At 42.0% G+C, this 15908-nt stretch overlaps 1 pseudogene; it reads left to right on the top strand.

The window, feature by feature from the left end:
- LOC122064219 overlaps positions 1 to 15908 on the top strand; it is a 55960-nt pseudogene that overhangs the window by 32541 nt on the left and 7511 nt on the right.

Here is a 15908-nt window from a genome sequence, read left to right as displayed (position 1 = left end):
ATAGTCCCTACGGTTCTTGCAAAAACATTCAAGGGATTTGATGACATGAGCTATGGCCATAAATTCAGATTAGATCATTATCAAGGAAGTCCTGCTATTTTTTAAATTTGGTTCCTCGAGAAACTGAAGCTCACCTTACCATTAAGGGGAAACCCACTCGAAGTTTTTGTTACCGGGATAAGAGAGATGTTCTGGAATTAGACCTTATCACCGATTGGAAGAAGTACTTGCAAGAAAGGACTGTGCAGGATATCGCATAGAGGTGCCCAATGAAGCCACAAGAAGATTTTCTGATGAAGACCCTTGGCCACAACTATGTTAGACTAATGGGATTGACACACATGTCCTTTTGTTTTCCTATTTACATCAGCCGACAATACGGGCTCGAGGAGACGGACCCAGAAGAGTTAGTGAATTTTCACCCACCTCAAGAATTGTCTTCCCACCTTATTATTCACTTATCCCGTCTGTGGTAGGAAAGTGGTCCCCCTTTTCGTGTAATTCACTTGGTAATAGAATGAGGAAGTATTTGAATTCTCGTGTAATCCCTATTATTCTAAGTATGACTTGAGTTATGGAATTGATTGTGCCTAAGCATTGCAAGAAAACAAAAAAAAAAGAGGAAGAAAGATTTTCTTTTATGCCAAAAGTAAGTTTTCATAGAGATGTTGAAATAAAATAATGAACAAACAAGGGGAGAGAAAAAGAAAAAAGAAAGAAAATATCCATGTGTTTGTGTTTTCAGTGAATGCAGGAACAAATCCCTATGGGTCAAAAGCCATCATCAAGAGTCAGATTCTAAACCAAAAATCGAGAACCAAGGAAAAATCAAGAGGAGACATAATTGACTTGGCCCCAGGTGGCCCAATCTCATTTACCCGGCCCCAGGAGGCCCAATCTCATTGAATCAGTCCCAGATAGCCCAGCCTGGTTCGAAACGACCTGCCTGGAAGACCAGATAGCCCAGCCTGGGTTCAAAAGAACCCACCTAGAAGACCAAATAGCCCAGCCCGGTTCGAAAGGACCCAGCTAGAAGACCAAATAGCCCAGTCGGGTTTGAAAGGACCCACCTGAAGACCAGATAGCCTAAGACCAGATAGTCCGACCCAGATAGTCCGACCCAATTCGAAAGAACCCACCTAGAAGACCAGATAGCTAAGCCCGGTTCGAAAGACCAGATAGCCCAGCCCGATTCGAAAGAACCTACCTGGAAGACCAAATTCCCTGACCTGGCACATGTGAAGCCCAGCTAAGGAAAATCAAAAAATCAAATGTTTTTTATTTATTACAAGATTGGAAGAACAGTGAATTTCTCTCTTGTAACCATCGGCCTCAGATAGTCCAGATTGGCTCGAAAGACCCAGCCTAGAGGCCATATTTCCCTAAATTGGCACATGCAAATCCCAGCTAAGGAAGAATCAGGATCGAAGTACTAACCTTTTTTACAAGATTAGAAAAGTAGCGAATTCCTTTCCACAATTGGTAGCCCCAGGTAAGTCCTCAACTTCAAAGTAGGTAGGAGATATTATCTGTTGCATTTTTCAACTCCGTCATAACTGAGCAAGATGACGGGAGTACATGCTTTGGGTGACAAAATGTGGTCGTTCTTTTCTTTGCCCTCTGTAGACATCCAACTTTGTCACCCTCCTCTGGCTATGATGAAATATGAATCTTGGACACGACTTCTGACTTCTGACTTCTGACCGACAGAGATGATGATGGAAACATTCCCCTACCCAAAACCCTGAAAATCCTCGAGCAGGAGAGAGGAAGGTCTAATTTTGACTTTTCATATATGAAGGAATCTAATCAAGATGATCATACAGATGAATAGTGCTCAAAAATACGATTTTGACGGTATATGATATGCCAAAATTGGACCGACGGATCTCCAACAATCATTCCCAGAAAATCACATTTTTTCACGCACATGTCGCGCCTTCCTGCACATATGCCACGCACACGGACAGTCCCGCAGGAAACCTGGAAAAATCCCTCACCTGATCCAAACACCCTAAAATTTATCTCCTACCTACCCAGATAACCCCGAAACACTCCTGGGTCTGAAACCCTAGAAATCCCCGTGCGGGAGGGAAGGGGTCCAATTTTGACTATTCATATATGAAGGAATCTGGTCAAGGTGACTGTACAGCTAGATAGTACTCGAAAATATGATTTCGACGATATATGATACGCCAAAATCGGACCGACGGATCTCTGGTAATCATTCCCAAAAAATTAAGTTTTTTCGCGCACATGTCTTGCACACCAGCCCGGTAGGCCACCCAACCGGCTGACCCATCCAAGCCAGCCAGCCCAGCCAAGCCAACCAGCTCAGCTAAGCCAACCAGCCTAGCCAAGCCCAGCCTAGCCACACACCTGTGCAAGGGGCTGCCGCACAGCATGCACACTGTGCCCGCACACCATGCACACCTGGCCCGCACACCATGCACACATTGACCACACACTATGCACACATGGCCAGCACATCGTGCACACTATGCCCACACACCGTGCACATGGCCCGTACACCCATGCATTCGCACACCAATGACACCACCCGCACCCCTGGCAAAATTTTCTCTCTCCTCTTGCTTTTCCAAAAACTTCCTTTTTCACAAAATTTTCTCCCCTCGCTTTTTTGAAAACTGCCTTTTCTGGCAAAATTTTCTCTCTCCTCTCGCTTTTTTAAAAATTTCCTTTTTTGATATAATTTTCTCTCTCCTCTTGCTTTTTTGAAAACTACCTTTTTCAACAAAATTTTCTCTCTCCTCTCGCTTTTTCAAAAATTACCTTTTTCGGTAAAATTTTCTCTCTCCTCTCGCTTTTTTGAAAACTACCTTTTTGACAAAATTTTCTCTCCTCTTGCTTTTTGAAAACTACCTTTTCTGGTAAATTTTCTCTCCTCTCGCTTTTTTAAAAACTGCCTTTTCTGATAAAACTTTATCTCCTCCCGCTTTTCCAAAAACTACATTTTCCAAACTTTCTCTCTCCTCTTACTTTTTCAAAAATAGTATTTTTCAAGCTAAAATTTCTCTCTCCTCCCATTTTTTCTGAAAACCCTCTTTACCCACTGAAAAAAGCCCTCCCCACCCATTTTTGGCTTACCCATTGGACAAAAATCCTATCTCTTCACTTTAGGCAAGAGACCCCCTTTCGTCCACTAGATAAAGGGATTCCCCCTCTCCTACTTGGTTGAAAAAAACCATAAATACCCACCCCTCTCCCTTAGAAAAAACACACCAACAAACACTTGAATCCCCTTTCAGAGTGAAATTTTCCTCCCCTCCCCCCTCTTGATTTTCTTCTGATCTTCCGAGCGATCTTTGTCGAGATCCAAAAACTCATTCGAATCTTTGAAGTGTTCTTCGGGATATTGAAGATTTTCAATCCAAATCCTTAGTTAGATCCAGTTTTTAGCCAAAAACAGTATGTTCTTGAGCCACCTCCCTTGAGTGTTCTTGAGTGTTCTTGAGTGTTCTTGAGCGTTCTTGAGCGTTCTTGAGATAGAACCCCCCTTTTTTAGGTTCTTCGGGTCTACGAAGAGATCTTTGTTAAGATCTAAAACTCTATTTAGATCTTCAAAGTGTTCTTTGAGACTTTGGAGTTCTTCAATCCATTTTTAGGTCAGCCCATTTTTTTTCTTCAGAAATAGCCTTTCCTAGCCGAACCTCTGTCCGAGTGTCCCTAGAATCTTTTCAAGAATAGCCATTCCCAGCGGAAGCTTTGCCAGAGTGCCACCTCAGCCTAGCGCTCCCTAGCCTATCCCCAACGGAAGCTCTACCATAGTGCCACCTCATCCCAAGCCCAGAAATAGCCTTCCTAAGCCGAAGCTCTGTCCGAATCCAAATCTAGAAATAGTCTTCCCTAGCCGAATCTCTGTCCAAATCCAAATCCGAAAGCAACCGTTCCTAGCCGAAACTCTATCCGGATACCATCACAATCAGCATCTCTCAAGAAAGGAAGTTGGAGGTCAAGACCATCTTCCCCTGAGCTAGGAGAACATGAAAGACAATCCAAGTCAGTACCAATCAGGGGCCCACCTCTCTCGACCCGAAACAAGGGTTAAATTCAGGTCTAATCTCCCCCCCATTCAAATATAATGTAGACATCTAATAAGCCTTGTTTTAGTGTATATAATAGTTTGAATTCAATTAATGTATATATGTGTGATAACTTAGCCATACATATGGAATAGTAATAATTCTGAAAAATGTTCATTCTCAAGCATCTAGCAAGAAGACCGATTGAACATAGCAGATTGGGTGCTTAACACCTTCCCAACTCTGTAACTTGACACTTATCTCAAATCTCTAGACCAGACCAAATTTTGGGCCCAATCGGGCCCATCCCCGGGTCCTAGGCCCATAACCCTAGGTTGCGACCCCAAACCCCATTTGCATGATCTTGATCCATGAATTGGACCATCATCAAAACCCCCGTCTCAAATGATGAATTTCATAATCTTGCAAAATAGGCCTCCACGTATCTCTGAGCGATGATACCGTGGTACGGGGCCTACAAGCGAAGCACACACGACTCAAGCCACCTCCCCCCTCGCCACGAAGGTGAAGGGAGAGAGAGGAGCGAGGGTGGGGATCTATCTCTGGCTGGTACCCTCACACAATTCCTTCAACTCTGTGGGGGCCATACTATAAGGGCCTTTGACACTGGTGCCAAGCCGAGGAGTAGATCTATAGTAAACTCAATCTCTCGGTCTGGTGGCAAACCTGTGAAGTCATCTAGGAATACATCAAGAAATTCTCTCACCACATCTAGCTCGATCAATGGCCTAATCTCTACCTCAGTATCCATCACAGATGCTAAGTAGCCTTGACATCCCTTGTTCAGGAGCTTCTTCATCTAGAGTGTGGGATATAATAACCTTTTAGGTTTCTTGAGCTTATTCCCTTGGAACACAAACTCATCATTATCACGAGGTCTGAAAATGATAGTTTTCTCTACACATAGCACATTGGCTTTGTATGCGAACAACCAATCCATTCCTAAAATCATGTCGAAGTCGGTCATATCTAACTCGATCAAGTGAGCATTCAACTCACGATCACTTATGGTCATTGGACAAGGCTCATAAACATAGTTCAAACCCACTACACTTCCTGTAGGGGTGCTCACAGCCAAACATTAAGTTAGTCCCTTAGGTGGAATGCTCATCTTCTTCGCAGATGTCGGTGACACGAATGAATACGAGGCTCCTGAGTCAAATAACATATGTGTAGGCAATAATGATATCAATAATGTACCTGTCACTACACCGGTTGTAGCCTCAGCATCTTCTGCAGTCATAACAAACACTCTGCCCTGTGGTCTCTGGCGCTGTAGGGGCTGCCCTGGTCTAGGGGTTGAATATGCCAACTGAGGCCTAGGTGGCATAGTGTAGAGTGCATCCCTGGCCTTCAGTGGGGGCATGTCCTTGCCATGTGGCCTGGCTGATCATAATGAAAGCATCTCAGGCTTGCTCTCGAAGACTGAGATATAGCACTAGATCAGGAGGACTGGGAAGTCTGACTAGCATTAGGCTTCCTGAATTGCAATGAAGTTGGGTTGACATAGGGCACTCGGAAAGGTTTGCTGCCTCCCCTAGAATCTGTAGATCCCATTGCCTCTTTCCCATCCCTTGCTAGGCCGTGAAGTTGTCTCTATGCCGATTTCAATAGATTTGGCCACTTGGACCACCTCAGCATAGGTCTGCAGTTTCAACCCCACAATGGTTGACCCAATACCTGGCCTCAATGCTTTCTCAAACTTTTTCGCTTTAGCTCTATCACCTCTAAGATGCTCAGGAGCAAAATAGAATAGCTCCTCGAAGCGTTGCTGATACTTGAGCACAGACCGAGAACCTTGAACAAACTGAGAGAACTCACTCTCTCTCCTATCCCAGAAGCTTTCCAAAAAATAGTTCTCAAAGAAGGCCCCTTTGAAGTCTTCCCAAGTGGGTTCGAGTTACTGGCCCTCAGAATAGGCTCGGTGGCACTCCACCAATCATCCGCTTCAGTTTGTAACTGATAGCCCGCACAAAAAATTTTTTGCTCATCAGTGCAGCCCATCAGTCTAAAAACTCTCCATTCCACCAATCCATCTTGATGGATACAACGGGTCTTGGCCCACCTTGGAGAAGGATGGGAGCCTAAGCCATTGAAACTTCTCCATCATTTTTGCCAAGTCTGTCCATCCCTCTACATGGGCCTGGGCTTGATCTGGTGTCGGGTCTTGCACCTACCCATGCACTTGTACCCCATTAGTTGTTTGAAGGGTAGCCGATCCAGTGGGTATTGGAACTAGTTTTTCCTTTCTTCAACTCCCCACATCATGTTATTCATGATGGATGCCACATCCTAGGCTATAAATATAGGCGGAGCCAGAGGCGTATTACAAGGTTTACCCTGATTCTGAGTAGGGAAAGCGGGAGGTGACGGCCTGATTGGGATCGGGATCGAGTGTTCTGACGTGACATGACTCCTGTGGAGGAATCCGATTAGTGCACATACATATACAAGGTTGCATGTAATTGGGACACATGCATGCATAGTGGGTCCCACACATATATGATAGTTAAAATTAGGGCTAGGGCATGCATAAGTGGGGTCCACACATATTAGGATCTGATCGCACATGTATCCCAAAGGGCACACCATTAAAGTAACAAAATAAAAATTTAGATTTGAAAAATAAAATAATTTATTTTCCAAATTAGTCCACCAGAAACAAGGAGACTAATCACCAAAAATATGGTTTAATCCATCGAAAATATCAATGTTATTTTCGGTGGGTAAAACAGAGAGAAAAATGTGAATTTTCACTTCACTGGAAATAGGCACTGGAAGCATGCCCAATGTTTCTGGTGGGCTACTTTCGGTGGTACCAAAACGGCTATAAATAGGCTTGGGTTTGGGTTTCATTGTACAAAACCCTATTTTAACTTATGAAAAATGTGTGGAAATGGCCAAAGAGGACTTTGCAACCTATTCCCTACCTTCCTCTCACTATTTTACGATCAATCGGTGCCGCATTCACACTAAAGGTATGTTCCTCCTCTCTGTAACCTAGTTTTGTGATTTTCTTCTCTGTGAGCTTTACATTCAACCATTGAATCTGGTTTTTCATCCTAAATCCATAGGAATCATATTGCAACGATGTCTGGATGCTATGTACGTACCCGATGTGCCATTGAACAAGAGGAACAAGACGCCACCACTTAGTTCAACCCAATCTTGTTCCACTCTGTGGCTGAGCGAGACCGTTGGGAACTCTTCGAGCGTCGTAATGTGGAACCAGGAGTCTATATGAGGACCAATGACTTTTGTGCATTCCGTCTCTGTCAACGGTTTGATGAGGTTGGGTGGTACCGTATCTTAAAACCCAACAAGTACTACTACCCTACATTAGTCAGATTATTCTACACCAACCTGCAATGTGTGAACCAGGGTACTGAAGAGATGTGGATCACCTCCTATGTGAAGGGGGTGGAGATCTCCTTTGACATAGGGCAGCCAATACTCTGATGGTCAGCAATGTTGGCGACCTGGTGTATTGCCCACCTCGGACTCCAGCTTATGACTTTCAGAGTCCCGATACTTCTTAGGAGATAAACGACATGTTGACTAAGGAGACCAAGGGGTGGAACCGCTCAGTCAACTACTTTGCTACTCCAAAGGCCGTCTGCCATATGATTCAGTTAAATATTCTTCCCACTTGTGGACACTATGATGAGGTATCCGCACTGCAAGCCTATGTGACCTACTGCGTGTATATAGGGGTGCTGATACATCTTCCTTACCTCCTTATGTGGACTATGGTACTTCAGTTCGAAGGAGTGGATCACCGAGCGAGAAGCCTATGCTATGGAAGAATACATACTGACATCTTCTGCCATTTTGGGGTGGACTTGGAGGGAGAGGCACGCTTGGGTGAAGAGGTCATAGACTTCAACCAAGATTCTCTGAGGAAGATAAACATAGATCTAAGGGAGGTGACTCCTATTTCAGGAGAGGGTCAGCAGCCTATGGAGGTAGAGGGTGGTGGTGCCAATGATGTTGGTGGAGGTGTTGGTGGTGCAGGAGGAGAAGTGCTGAGGTTGGTGGGGCTCCACCACTTGATCCCCAGACTATGGGTTCTATGGCTGCTTCTACTTCTCGAGGCACTAGGGGTGTGAGGTCTTCTGGTCTCAATGATGTTTTGGCTCGCCTAGACACCACCATATCTCTGATGAGGAGTATAGATGGCTGCCTCAATAGTATAGATAGGACCTATTGTCTTATGGACAATAGAGTGGCCTCCCAAGAGGCACAAATGCAGGCGATGGTCTTCCATCTGGGTATTTTGGTGCCTCCTCCAGGAACATATGGTCCAAACCAAGCTCAGGGCCAAGGACAGAACCACCAACAGCAAGAGTAGTGGCATGTTTGCCACTGTAGTTTTTAGGATTTTCCGTTTCCATGTTTTATTTGAGTTTGATGTTTTAGGTTTTAGTTGAACTCTTCACATTCTGTTATTTACGTCAATTGTTTAATTTCTTAGACCTAGGCTAGTTAGGATTTCCTGCTTTCAGTACTTTATTTTCTATAAAAAGTGTAAGTTGTGTAATGAAGTTCTCTATTATAATGAAATGGCTTTAACATCTATACTTGTCTCCTAATTGTGCAATTTCTATTATTATTGTCTTGAGATTTTTATTTATTCCTAATTTTCCCAAGTCATGATTCGATCGAGATTGTGAGTTAAGGCAGAGCTTCACGCTCTGATACCATAGCTATCACACCCCAATTCCATTAGACCCAATTACCATTAAGAATATCGACGATGTGAGTAAGACAGGTTCCTGTCTTACAAACCTACCAGGATCTCTGATAGCAGTACCTTAACATTTTCACAATCTCACATCACAACCAACATAAGCAGCGGAATCAAAGTATAGTAGTAGAATTATAAATAAAATGGGAAAATGCCTAATGATAATATAATATCATTAACCAAGCTATTATGTTTACAATCCTTCAAGACTTACATATATCAAGTTTAAAACATAATATTCACAGACCTGTATCAACATAATCAAAAATACGCCAAACACCTCGGTGCTGCGTATGCACAAAAGTCACAAGCATAGTTTCGGCTATGCTCCACCGCGTCCGACATCCACTAGTCACTCACTCTGTACTCAGGTCTAGAGAAAAAAGAGTCACTAGCCACAGGCACGATCGTACCTACATCATCATTTTAAAAAAAAGGTGTATACGTGGGGTGAGCTTTCCAACTCGCTCAGTGAGGGGTGAGGTTAAGAACATCCAAGCAAGTCAATAGCAGTAATAATTTATGATGCATGATTGTAGAAATTAAACACAGTTCATGATGCTCGTGATGCAGTTCATTTATTTATTATCCACCTAACAATACAAACTAAGTCTGGTAAATGCTACCACGGTGCATTAGGTTGTATCCTTCATCTCGGAACCACCATCAACTACACAAGGATACAAACCCTAGCCATGAATAGAAGCCTACCGGTCCCCGTATGTGTCCATGGGTCACCCAATGAACCCCTGATAACCCCATCCTAGCAATCACGACACCAGTACTTGCCGAACAGGTTCCCACCTCTGGCAACCATCACATCATACCATGGGTGTGGCATTCCAGAAAGGCACATTGAACATACCACAATGGGTTATTCAACACCTTAACACCTGTTGGACAGGGTTTGTAGCATAGGGAGTAATACCTAACCATAAATATGCTATATGCCTTCATAGTGATACAGTTAATGTGAATTACATGATGTCGGAAAGACCTCGACCACAAAGTGTAATCCATCTCCAAATACAATTTCGGGTACACGATCCAGCGAGACCTTGGCCACAAAGTGAAACCCAAGACCGTTTACCTAATCTAGCATATATATCACAGTTGAGTATAGACTACGCAACACCGATACCAATCATCAGCCATGAAGCGCATCCATTTCCAAATGTAATCCCGGGGTACACAATACCTAAAGACCATGGCCACAAAGTGTCACCTGTGACTACAACCAACTCTAATGCACATAATCAATGCATGAATGCAACATACATATAGAAATCATGGCACCGGTACCCTTGGCCACGTCAGATTCTGTCTCACACATACAACCAAACACACGATGATCACGGTATCGATACCACCTCGATCACACTGGATCCCATCATACATCTCCATACAGTTCATATCATGATCGTAAAATGACAAATGTAACATATCATCATCGTATTTGAGCAATTAAAATTAAACATACAATTTTAAGCATGTGAGCAATTTAATAATAATAAACATTCTAAAAATAAACATAGTCCATCCCTCATCTGGTTTACGATTGGCTATGTTCGGGTTCAAGTACAGCCACCAATCGATCAAACCAATTTCAGCTTTGGGGCACATGTGCGTTACTGTCCTAGACACAAAGGGAATCGTACATCAATATGCATTGGGTGCATCAAGAGGGACCCACACAGGTCACCCCCAAATGGTACAAACATTGTCTCCAAGTGATAGTATTATCACCGGAAACACCCACCGAAAACAAGGCATTTTCACTAGAAATATTAGTCCTATTTCCGGTGGAGAAGACAGAGAGCACTTAAGGCAAATTTGTCCACTGGAAACAACCCATCAGAAATAGCTACAATGTTTCCTGTGCCATATTTTTGGTGGACATATAGAAAGGTCCAACTCGAATTGGTGCTTTCTAGCTCGGGCCCGATCACCGGGATTTGTTCCGTGGAGTTTGTGGGGATGTCCCTAGCATCATTCAAAGCCAAGAAAATCCCAATTCCACCGAGCTATTTGGGAGATACATTGATCAAACTATCAAAACCTTAGTTGGTCTTTTGGCAAAACATGTTGTAGGAGCTCATCGGGCTTGGTTCAAGCTCGACAACATCACCGAGAGAGTAGAACATGCATTCTACAACCTTAACATGATTTATAAACAAAGATTCCATCTATACCTAGCTTTTTCTAGGTCAAAATGAAGAGAGGGAATGGTGAAAGTGAGTGTACTTACCTCCGGTAGTGATTCTGGCAACTTGGCGGCAGCCGGCACCAGGGTAAGCCTGCAACCTTCTTCTTCTTCCTCCTTCTCCTCTTTCTCTCCTCTCCTATGTTGAGCACAAGGGTAATGAGGAAATGAATCCTCATTTCCCAACTTGTAACTTAAGTGGACCTTAGGGTCTGTTTGGGTTGGACCCCTTTTGGACCAATCGGGTTTAAATAAATTTTGGGGCACAAGGACCCCACCATTTAGGTTTGCAAAGTGCTCATGTCACGAGGAAGGTGTGGAGGATGATTTAGGATCATCTGGAACCATTTACGATGCGAGTGGTGGGAACCACAGGCATCGAAACTCCGATAGCAACCTATCAACCCACTAGAAACAGGCAGTGGATCCAGGCCCAGGCTGCTTTCGGTGGCATATTTTTAGTGTTCAAGATAGTAGCCTACTGTCCCATGGCTGGTCTTGCATGGGTGGTTGCCCTTGGACATGCTCAAGGCCCTTGGATAATTTTGATGCGTGCCAGAATTCAAGTGTGGGGAGTCAGGTCACTTACCGTCTGGGTTCAAAAGGTATAAATCCCCTCTAGTTAGATAGGCATGCAATGCATCCCCTTTGGCAATGTGCAGCCGTGAGCCAAAACTCGATTATACTTCCGATCTCTGATCCGGGGCCTGTCACAACAATTTAAATTAGACCGGATTACTGCACGGGTGTAACATTAAGATTGTAAGTAAAACAATAACTAGACAATAGGTATAAAACTTTAACAAACTATTAGATTAATAGGAATATAAATACAAGTAAAAGATGACTTACTTGTTTGATTGATCCTCTAAAATAGTAGCAGAAATCACCCCACTTAAACAGAGTTAAGTCGTATAGTGTGTATACTTTCCTTTAGGTATTTGAACGCCCCATATATTTGTATGCAACCAGGTTGACCTTATGTTCTCACCTCCAAGGTAAAATAATTCCCAAATCGACTAAGGTGCACTTCCAATAATCAATTCCAATAGGTATGTCTGAAGGTAATACTCAGAAACTCTCAATAAACCGATACCAGAAAGGAAACAGAGACCAGAAGCACTTGCAGAGAACAAAGAACCCAAAAAACTTTCATAGTATGTATTTCATACAATACACAACCAGAATCTGAGTTTTGTATATACGGATGATAAGCCTCTATATACGAATGGGTATACCTGTACGTACGGGTATCCCTACGTATGTAAGTTCTCTTTGTACTGAGAAGGGTACATTCACTTATGGGGAAGGGTATATATCTCATACGTACAAATGCATGCATGTACATACGTATGTACATTTATTAGGTACATACACCAATAATAGATCCCTTAGGAAAAAATGTGGAATAAAAATTACATGTAGTAAAAAGTAGATTTTTTGAACCACCCACACCCACACTTGTACCCAACCCAGTTCCTCTCGGCTCAGCGTGCGCGTGATTCAAAAGCACCCCAGGAACCCCCACACACACATGACAAGGGAGAGTGCTATTGGGAAACATGTCCACACTCCTTACTATGTTTTGGTGTTAACAAACAAACATATGTCTTTAACTTGGTTTGATAAAATGTGATTAGCTTGAAGAAAGTGTAATTAGTTTGAAGAAACACTTAGAAGGACATCAAGGTTTGAACTCATGTAGACATGACCTTGAAGCTTAAAGACATTCAAGACCCAAGATGAAGACCATAGGATAGAGAATATATTTTGTAATTTGTACACACATTGCATATGCACGCACCTCATGCATCATACTAGAATGACCTTAAGTGGTAGAGTGCAATGTGCTTTAGTAAAGCTCTGTGAAAATAGATTAACCTGACTCAAGGGCATTTTGGGTAATCTTAGAGTTAATATCAGGAAATGAACCCTCCATAAAAGTTGTAGAAAATTGAGTCACAATTCCAACACAACTAGATTCGGGTTAATCTGAGTCGGACCAAAAAGTTATGGTCAAATCACCATCGACAGATCAATATGACAGAATTCTAGCTTAACAGAATCTGTCAAGCTGGTAGTCGATCAGAGAAGTATCGATTGGCCTAAATTATCTAAGACCATAGCCGATCGACCAGTAGAAAGTCCCGATCGACTGGTGTCTCCCTATAAAATCTCCAAAGGCTAGTTTTCTACCATAATGGCTCTTTTCGATCGATCGATAGAAAGTCTCGATCGATCGGTGGTCCTAGAATACGACTGTTAAAGCCAGATTTCCTACCTAAAATGCTTCACTAAGCTCACCTATAAATACCCTAGCTACTCTTAATTAAATATGAATTAAGAAAGAACATTAAAAGCATTATTGTAGGCATTCAAGAGTCAATAAGATTATTCTATCCTACTTGAGCTATTCGATTATTATAATCCCAACAAGAGCTCAAGTCTCAATCAAGTCCTCCACTCTCTCCTGTGCAAGTCAAAACCATAAGAGAGGACTTTACAAAAGGTGCATCATTCATCTTTCATTCTTATCATTTGCACCACATTTGAGGAATTCCTCTTATTCTATTTTTTTTCTGTTTTTACAATTTTAGACTGTACTTAGGGTTGTAAGGATTCTCTTATCCTAAAAAGAGGAAGGTGTCTCTCTACCTCCAAAAGAGATTGTAAATGCACCTCTCTACCTGTAAAGGGGATTTGTAAGGATACTTTTATCCATAAAAAGATTGTAAAGGTTTTCTTCCCTATCTACCATACTGAAAGGGAGAACTAGTGGAATACCTTACAAGAAGATTCTTGTAGGAAGTGGACTAGACTCAGATTGAGTCGAACCACTATAATTCTCGGCGTTGTGTGATTGTGCTTATTCTATTTTATTCCGTATTTATTATTGACAATCACAATTGGAACAGTACTTCAAAAAGAGATTAAAATTCCACTAGTATAACCTATTCACTCCCCTCTAGGTTATTTCAATTGGTATCAGAGCGAGAGCTCAATTTATTTAAGACTATATTGTCTTAAAGTGAGTCAAAAACCATGGCCACATTCCAAGGACCACTAGAAGGCATAAATGCCTCGAGACCCCCTTACTTTAATGGAGAGAACTTTTCCTTATGGAAGTACAGATTCAAAAACTTTGTGTGTGATCACAACATCCTCATATGGAGAGCCATAGAGAATAGAACATACACCATCACCAAAATAGTTGATGAAAAAATAGTACCAAAAGATAGAGGGGAATGGACAACTGAAGACATCACTCTCATCTAGTATGACTTTCATGCAATCACATTCCTTCAGTGTGCCCTCAATAAACAAGAGTTCAACCAAATCATAGCATGTGACACAGTAAAAGAGATTTGGGATATGCTTCTTGTCACACATGAAGGTAGAGCAAAGGTAAAGGAAAGAAAGGAAGACCAAATTGTTTCTGATTATGAATCCTTCTTTATGAAAGAAAATGAGTCAATAACTTCTATATTTACAAGATTTACTGACATTGTGAATAGTCTCAACAGTTTAGGTAAAACTTACACTAACACTAAAATAGTCAAGAAAATCTTAAGAGCCTTGCCTGCAGCGTGGAGACCCAAGAAAACAGCAATAGAACAAGTCAAACACTTGACAAAAATTTCTTGAGACTACTTGCTTGGATCTCTACAAACTCATGAAGTAGAGTTGAATGCCGACAAACCAAATCCTGAGAACAAAAAGAGAACCATAGCTTTAAAGTCATCTCAAACTATTGAAGAAGTAAGCGAAGATGAAGAAGATGAAGAATTCAATATGGAAAAAAAAAATTCACTCATCACAAGGAAGTTCAACAAGTTCCTCAAAAAGAAAGGAAGATTTCAACACAAGAACAAATCCTATGGGGAAAAAGGTAAATCTAAAATTAAACCCAAGGAAATCTCTTCTAAAGATATAGTATGTTTTGAATGCAGAAAGTCTGGACACTTCGGAACTGAATGCCCACATAAACCAAAGAAGAAGGCTTATGCAACCACATGAGACTCAAGTGATGAAGAAGAGAAAAGTGAATTTGAAGAAGAATTCACCAACCTCGCCTTGATGGTGTTGGAGATGAAGAACAAGAGGTATGTTAAACTTAACCTAAATCCCTAATAAGGGACTCTAATGAGGAACTTCAAGAAGCCTTCGAGGCCTTGTATGAAGAAAGTCTCAAATTAGAGTATGATAAGAATGAACTTGAAAAAGAGGTCGATGCACTCAATAAGAGAGTGGATGCACTAACCTCAAATGTAAGTAAACTGGAGAAAGAAAACTTCAAGTTGAACTCCACCCTTTGCACCTTCACCCAAGGGCAAAGGAACCTTGACAATCTTCTTAGATCTCAAAGGAAAGAGAAGGATTGGGTTACAATAGACAAAATCCATAAAGGAGAAAAGAAAAACAAAGTGAGAATCCAAAAAGGGGTGACCAAGGAAACTAGCCACCACCTCTTACATCAAATGTGATTTTTACAAAAAGACAGGACATTCCATAAACCAGTGTCATTCTAGGAAAAGAAAGAACCCCAACTCTCAAACTGAGAGACCAAGATTTAGCCATGCCTACTACTACACGCCCCTAAGAAGGTAATATAGGTCTCAAGAAGACTCTAGACCGATGCCTAGGTATAGAAATTCTAACCTCAAAGAGATTACTCTATTGAGAGGCCCCAAAGATAATACCAAGGGTATGAAAACTACCCTTGAAAGACTTAAAAACCATAAGGGAAATACCAAAACTAAGGATCCTATAGACCTTAAAGATACTATACTCCTCAAAGATCAAATGGATCTTATGAACATCAAAGGATCCAAAGAAACCCAAAGTCATCCCAAAGGTAGAACCAAAGACCTAAAAAGTACAAAACCATTTGGGT

Source organism: Macadamia integrifolia, chromosome 2 (genome assembly GCF_013358625.1).
Source record: "Macadamia integrifolia cultivar HAES 741 chromosome 2, SCU_Mint_v3, whole genome shotgun sequence".
Taxonomy (NCBI): domain Eukaryota; kingdom Viridiplantae; phylum Streptophyta; class Magnoliopsida; order Proteales; family Proteaceae; genus Macadamia; species Macadamia integrifolia.
This window is presented reverse-complemented; position numbering and strand designations above follow the sequence as displayed.